Genomic DNA, 7,400 nt, shown 5'->3' on the forward strand with positions numbered 1-7,400 from the left:
AACCCGCCGTTTTCTCTGAGAAACAACATACATTAACGACTCGGCAAAGTTCGTTAATGCAATACTGCAACAATGCAATGCACGTGCATCGAGCGCAATGATGTAATAACTGACGGATTGCAGCGTTTCCGCAATCTGTTTTTTTATTTTTTTTTTTATCAAAGTTGCATCTTCAGGAAGAACTCCTGTCAGAAACTGGGAACTAAGGGACAGACAGACAGACAGACACGGGACTGTTTCTCTCCAAACCTGCCCTGAAGCTATCACTGGACAGACTTATGTAATAATAATAATAATGAAATTATTATACAGTGATATATATATATATATACTCTTTTACTTGTTTCAGTCATTTGACTGCGGCCATGCTGGAGCACCGCCTTTAGTTGAGCAAATCGACCCCGGGACTTATTCTTTGTAAGCCCAGTACTTATTCTATCGGTCTCTTCTGCCGAACCGCTAAGTGACGGGGATGTAAACACACCAGCATCGGTTGTCAAGCAATGCTAGGGGGACAAACACACACACAAATATATACACACACACTTATATATATATACATATATACGACAGGCTTCTTTCAGCTTCCGTCTACCAAATCCACTCACAAGGCATTGGTCGGCCCTGGGCTATAGCAGAAGACACTTGCCCAAGATGCCACGCAGTGGGACTGAACCCGGAACCATGTGGTTGGTTAGCAAGCTACTTACCACACAGCCACTCCTATACAGTGATATATTAATTATTGTATACAGTGATATATTATGATGCTGGGCATATCAGGTGTGCGTGATGATGATGATGATGATATACACAGTCAGTTGTTGGAAGACAGATTAGCTATGTGTTGTTCCCTGCAACTATATCATCACTGTGACATTAAAACACACACACACACACACACTTCAAACTGCCAGGAAAATCCTTCTTCTTTTAGAGAAGAATAAGAAGATTATTAAAATAGTTTTGTGCATTTTGGATTTGTCAGAAAAATAGAGGATGCGGTTCTGACTCAGATTTTCATCTGGGGAGCAAATGGATGGGTCTCCAGCAGTCTGCATTTTATCTGGTTCCATTCATAAAATATTGGTTGATCCTAGGTAAAAGTACTCTACCAAGAGATTGAACACAGAACCTTGTGGTTAGGAACTGAATTTCTTAACTCCATACCCATGACTACTATAATAATAATAATAATAAAATTATTGTATGCAGTGCTCAGGTGCACCACAACTTATCAAAAGTGTGTATAAAGCATATGCAGTAATGTACAAATGTCTGGGAAGCGAACAGTGTATGAGTCAGATACATGCTTACGTGTGTATGGAGGGGAGAAAATCAGGTGTAGTGTTGGCGAATCTCAGGAAGCATGGAAGTTTTGAAGGATGCAGTGCTCCAACAACTAACAACTGATGCTAGCAGTTTGTTCCATGCTTCAGCAGAGGTATTGTTTTCAGTCGTGTTTGTTTGTTTGTTTGTGGACAAGATATCTCAAGAACCACTGGATGGATTCGGATGAAACTTTCAGGGATATTTAGCCTCATGACAGCACGAACTGATTAGATTTTGGGATCAATCCAGTACCAGACAAGGATTCTGGATTATTTTCCAGTTATTTTACTTAATTTTTGAGAGTGGTCGGGTTCATTCTTAGTATTCTCGTTTGTGAGAACAGTCGAGTTTATTTCAGATATTCTCATTTTAAAAATCATCTCTGGCTAATCATTGAGAGGACATTGGTGTTGCCTTGGTGGAGGTTTGTACTCTCTGAGTGCTCTTATTATTATTATTATTAATTATTATTATTATTATTATTATTATTATTATATGGCAGCAAGCTGACAGAATCGTTAGCTAGATGAAATGCTTAGCGGTATTTCACCCATCGCTATGTTCTGAGTTCAAATTCTGCTGTGATCCACTTTGCCTTTCATCCTTAAGTACCAGTTGTTTACTGAGGTCAATATAATCGACTGGCCCCCTCCTGCAAAATTTCAGGCCTTGTGCCTATAGTAGAAAGGATTATTATTATTATTTACAAATATTATTATTCATATTAAAGTTTTTGTTATTGTTGTTTTCATTTTCATTACTAATTTTGTTATCATCATCATCCTTACCATATTATTATATTATTATTATTATTATTGAGCTGGCAGAAACGTTAGCACACCAGGCAAAATCTTAGGGGTATTTTGTCTTTACGTTCTGATGATGATGATGATGATTATTATCGTTATTATTATTATTATTATTATTATTATTATTATTATTATTATTATTATCCCCATGCCATACCCTTTCAGCATGCCATATCCTATTTTGTTTCAACTTTCCAAGCAAAATATATTTTTATTTTTCTTAATTAAAATATGTTTTAGCTCCATTTTGTAATTGTTCCTCAGGTCCTAATTAGAAAGAAAGAAAAAAAAAGAAAGAAAGAGAAATAACCATTGCTGAGATGCAAATAGATCAGCTTCGTTTGGAGATGAAGTAAAAGTTAATTACAACCCAAATTGATATTGTAAATGGAATTTTAGTGTTGATGGAAAAATGGAGTTTGAGGGAAATGGCTTGAAATGGAATCGTTTTCATCATCACCATCATCATCATCATCACTACCATCACATCGTTGTCATCATCATCATCGTCATTATTAATACTGTTATCACCACCACTGCAACATCCTCATCATCTCAGTTCTTCTTCTTCTTCTTTTTCTTCCTCTTCTTCTTCTTCTTCTTCTCCTCCTCCTCCTCTCCTCCTTCTTCTCTACTGTTATCACCATCACTGCAACATCCTCATCATCTCAGTTCTTCCTCTTCTTCTTTTTCTTCCTCTTCTTCTTTTTTTTCCTCTTCTTCTTCTTCTTCTCCTCCTCCTCCTCTCCTCCTTCTTCTCCTCCTCCTCATCGGCTTTCTTCTCCTCCTCCCCCTCCTCCTTCTTCTCTAACACAGATAAGCACACACACACACACACACTTTACTGTCATCACAAACAGTTTTATACTTGGCTATATTTGTGCTATAAAACCCTAAACAAAAGACAAAACCCTGCTTACATTCCCTTAACATCGTTCGGACTTTAAAGTTCCCTGCAATACTTTGGCATCAGGCTTTCAAGATAAACAACAACAAAAAAAGATAGAGTAACAAGTTGCAAAAGATGGCAATCAGAAAAGACAGAATCTTGGAACTGCTTTCAGGAATATTCCACATATATGAAGGAAATTATAAGGGAAACCAAAGCTGGAAAGAAAATTAGAATTGAAATTTGGAAAGAATAAGTTTGGGGTGAAAATTCAAATTTAGAGGGGGTGAAACAGAGGGTTCGGGTGCTGTGTTTGGGTGGGGTAAGTTTGGGTTAATTTGGGCTGAGTGCAGTTAACTGGATTTAAGTGAGATTAGCTGGAGTTATCTTGGATTAGTTGAGATTAGTTTGAGTTAATTTGGATTAGTTTAAGGTTAACAAGGGTTAATTGTTCACCCAGCTATAGAAGGAATTGGCTGTGTGTCCTCTACGAATGTTTCTTTGATATAACTGGTATCTCTTCCTTCCATTTATAGTTTATTGCCATCTCACTGATGTTTAATATTGTACGTGTGAATGCATATGGCTTAGGGGTTAGTTGGGCTCACAAAAAACCAATGATTCCCCAAACCAAGTTTAAGTATAAGTAATTCTCAAAAACCGTTTTTCGCAGATTTAGAGCCGTGGTGTCCCTGTAATGAAGAAGTTTGTCATATATTGTATTTTCTTTATAAACATACACAAAGAAAGAGAGAAAGTAACAGGTTGACTGATATCCACAAATATGTTGATGGTGCCTGTATCTGTATTTATGTGCAAACAATAACAAAAAATAATGGTATTATATTTATTTAATCAGAAATGCAACGTTTTTCCAAGTCGTATTTTTGAGAATCAATCAAGTTTCTTCACTTGCTTGATCATTCACTTTCCTTCGAAAATAATCTTTTAAAAAACACAACGCATTCAGTGTTTTACCCGATAAACTTGTCCTAATTTTCGTGTTGAAAAGTCCAGTAATTGAAAAAGCTCTTTCCGACAGGACACTTGTTGCTTTAGTTATAAGCAATGCTCTATAAAGTTTCTCGAGCTTTTCACTTCCGTCCAAAGTTGCTTCAAAATATTCAAATTCTTTAGAGATTTCAAATCCATCTGATACCATCTTGGGCTCTTCATTCATTTTCTTCCTTGTGTTTGTGTATTCACGAATGAGTCCATTACCTTTGTAAGTAGATGGGACAACAGTAACACTTGTTTTTATATTCCCTCCTATTTCATTTTCTTTCTATAATTCTGTTGTGTTCTCAGCATCATGTTCAGGAAATAATCTCCTAATATGTTTGTTCAGCATACTTCCTTAAATGTTGTTTTGTTAAAAATAGAAAAGGTCCAGAAATTGATTCACCTTTAAACTTCCTTGGGTTATGTAAATACCTCAAGAGAATCAAGCTTTCGACATTTCTTCTCTTATTATATTTATGCATAAGTCTTTCACGAAGATTTAGAGCCGACGATATTAAGTTTATTCAATAAAAATTCTATAGAATATTCCGCTTTCAGTAAATCCGTATCATCAGTGCAAATAGCCTTCAAAATGATTTTTACTGGATGCAGAATTTCATATAGTAAATCGAGAGATTTCCATTCTTCGTCAGCTATGGCATCTGTGGAAAGTACTGATTGTAGAGCAATTGGAATGCAGGTTTTCAATTTCAAAAATCTCTCAGTCATATGGAATGTGCTAATCCAGTATAAGTTTATATTCTCTGTTATCAAAGTTCGCTCATACGAAATCTTGCAAAATTTCATTTTTTTAGGAGATTTATGGAAACGTTTTGAAATTTTTCTTACCTTATTTAAAACTTTGTTAAATTCAGGTTTTAGCTGGAGAAAAACAAGCATTTTCGTGAGCCAAATCTGTTTGAAAAAGTATGTCGTGTTGGCTTATGTCAGCTTCATCATCACTATCGTCTGTTATAGCGATCCCTTCACTTTTTTTATAAGTCTCATCGGTTGAGGCAATATTTTCAATAGTTTTTTGATAGAGAATGTCGATCACAGACAGATGTATGCAATGTGTGAGACATTGTTGGTGATCAGGTTTTATTTCTTTTCCGAATTTCACCATCATAGAAGCACCATCCATCGTACAGCCAACAATGTGTATATCGAAATCCAATCCAAATTCACGAGGATGTCCTCTCACAAATTGCTCTCTTCTCCTGCTATTAAGGGAGCCATGGATCTCAATAAAACCCAAGGACCAACAATTCTCTTTCCCATGGACATTTATGTTCATATATTGTTTATTTTGAATTGATGTTTATTTTGAATCCAATGTCAATGAGTAGCAAATCCCCAGCACTTCTTCTTTTTCAAAATAATAAGTTCTTCTTTCTTGGTTATGTAATAATTATTTTTCCATATTCCTGACTCCGTTTGCAGTTGTTGGTTGTAATTTATCATATTTGCCTCTCTGACTATGAAGATTTCTCTGAATAAAATCGCATTTGGCGATTGAATTGAAAGAGAATCAATCCATAGCAGCTAACTTCGAAACTTCTTCCATTGATTTCTTTGTTAAAAAGTGTTCCATAGTTGTTGTCATTTTCGCAGGAGGCTGGTTTGCATCTTGAATTATGTCTATTTGATGGATTTTCTTCAAGTGCAAGATCAGAGACGAAGTAGATCCTCCAGAAGACTTCATGATCTTATCACACGTATTGCATTGAGCTTCATCTTTGTTTTTCCAATCGAAAGAATTCCAAACAGTTGATTTTCTTTTTCTCATGCTAGGACTAATGAAAATAATTAAGAAAAAATTTAGTTAATGTTACTTCCTTAAAATGAATTGGGAACTGGTTATTACATATGCTCAACAGGTAAGATCACCTGACTGAAGACTAACAGCATCCCCTTGACTTGCTATGAATAAACTCAGTTACCTGCAAATTCAAAGAGTCAGCCAGGGGTTAGCGAAGGAGATGACAAGGTGCTGATCTAAGGTTCAAGGAGAGAGAAGGTGAGAATTGATATGTTGGGATGTGTTTCAATGAAACAGACAGCACTCTCAGCTAAAGGCGACCGACGACAGTTCCACAGTTTCGTTAGTCCAGTTTCAATGATATTTCTTCAAAAGAAAAAAAATGGAGAAATGTTTTGCGAAAAATATAAAATAGAAACAGCAATCATTAAAATCGGTTTTGGCAAATCCGTTTCGTTTTTACTGATCATAATATAAAACCGGTTTTAACTGGTTTTATAAAACCGGTTTCGAGGCCTAGTGATTAGGGTATGTATTTCATGATCATAAGGTTGTGTGTTCAATACCCAGTGGCACATGTCCCTGAGCAAGACACTTTATTTCACATTGCTGCAGTTCACTCAGCTGGCAAAATGAATTGTACCAGTAATTGAAAGGGGCCAGCCTTGTCACACTCTCTGCCATGCTGAATCTCTCTGTAAACTATGTTAAGGGTATGCGTGTCTGTGGAGCGCTCAACCACTTGCATATTAACTTCACGAGCAGGCTGTTCCATTGTGGTCAACAGAGTTTGTGACTCTCGGAAGCAGTGAGACTTTTAGGGGACATAAAATACTTAAGCCTCCTAGGGGCTGGGAAGACACTATTACAGGACATAACAACAGTTATATGATGCTCGAATCATCTTTTTATTTCACTTGCGTGCGTGTGTGTGTGTGTGTGTGTGTGTGGTGTGTGTGCGTGTGTTTACTCAGTTTCTTTGATAACCTACCTCCATGACCCCCACCTCCTACACACAACACACATATTTTAGATATTGTTGGTGGAGGAGAGGAGGAAGAGGAGGAGGAACCAGATGAAACGTTTAACAGGGAGGAAGACATCTTGTTTTAGTCCCCCCCCTCTTTGCTTTTTGTTTCTGATTTTGTTTTTCATGTTGCTGTTGGTGCTACTGTTTTGTTGTATTCCATCTTCTTTCTCTGTCAATCATCATCAGTTGTGAGGTCATGTATGGAGATAACCATCATTTTAAGTATGTCTCGAGAATCTCCTGTTGTTTGTTATATGGGGCTGTGAGAGAGAGAGAGAGAGAGGAAGAGAGAAAGAAAGGAAGGAAGAAAGAGTGAGTGTGTTTTTCTAAAGGAAGGAGCTTCCATAAGTGTCTACACACACACACAAACATCTGTAGACTCTGTGAAGAATCTGTATCTAGCTGTGCTGATCCCCAGATGAAACATCTTGCAAGTTTGTGTGTGTGAGACTATAGGTGCACACAGGAACCTGTAGCTGTATGTATTGCCTTCTATATATATAGAATGAAAGATAGAAAGTCTGGGGGAGAGAGAGAGAGAAACATTCTGTATTTGAAGGAAAGTGAAGAAGACAA

At 36.7% G+C, this 7,400-nt stretch overlaps 1 protein-coding gene across 1 annotated transcript in view; it reads left to right on the plus strand.

Annotated features, from left to right (window-relative positions):
* The window catches only part of LOC115230528 (anoctamin-8-like), a 132,401-nt gene that overhangs the window by 48,075 nt on the left and 76,926 nt on the right, over positions 1-7,400 (plus strand). The gene's annotated exons all lie outside the window — the stretch shown is intronic.

The sequence above is a fragment of the Octopus sinensis genome, linkage group LG2 (genome assembly GCF_006345805.1).
Source record: "Octopus sinensis linkage group LG2, ASM634580v1, whole genome shotgun sequence".
NCBI classification, from domain to species: domain Eukaryota; kingdom Metazoa; phylum Mollusca; class Cephalopoda; order Octopoda; family Octopodidae; genus Octopus; species Octopus sinensis.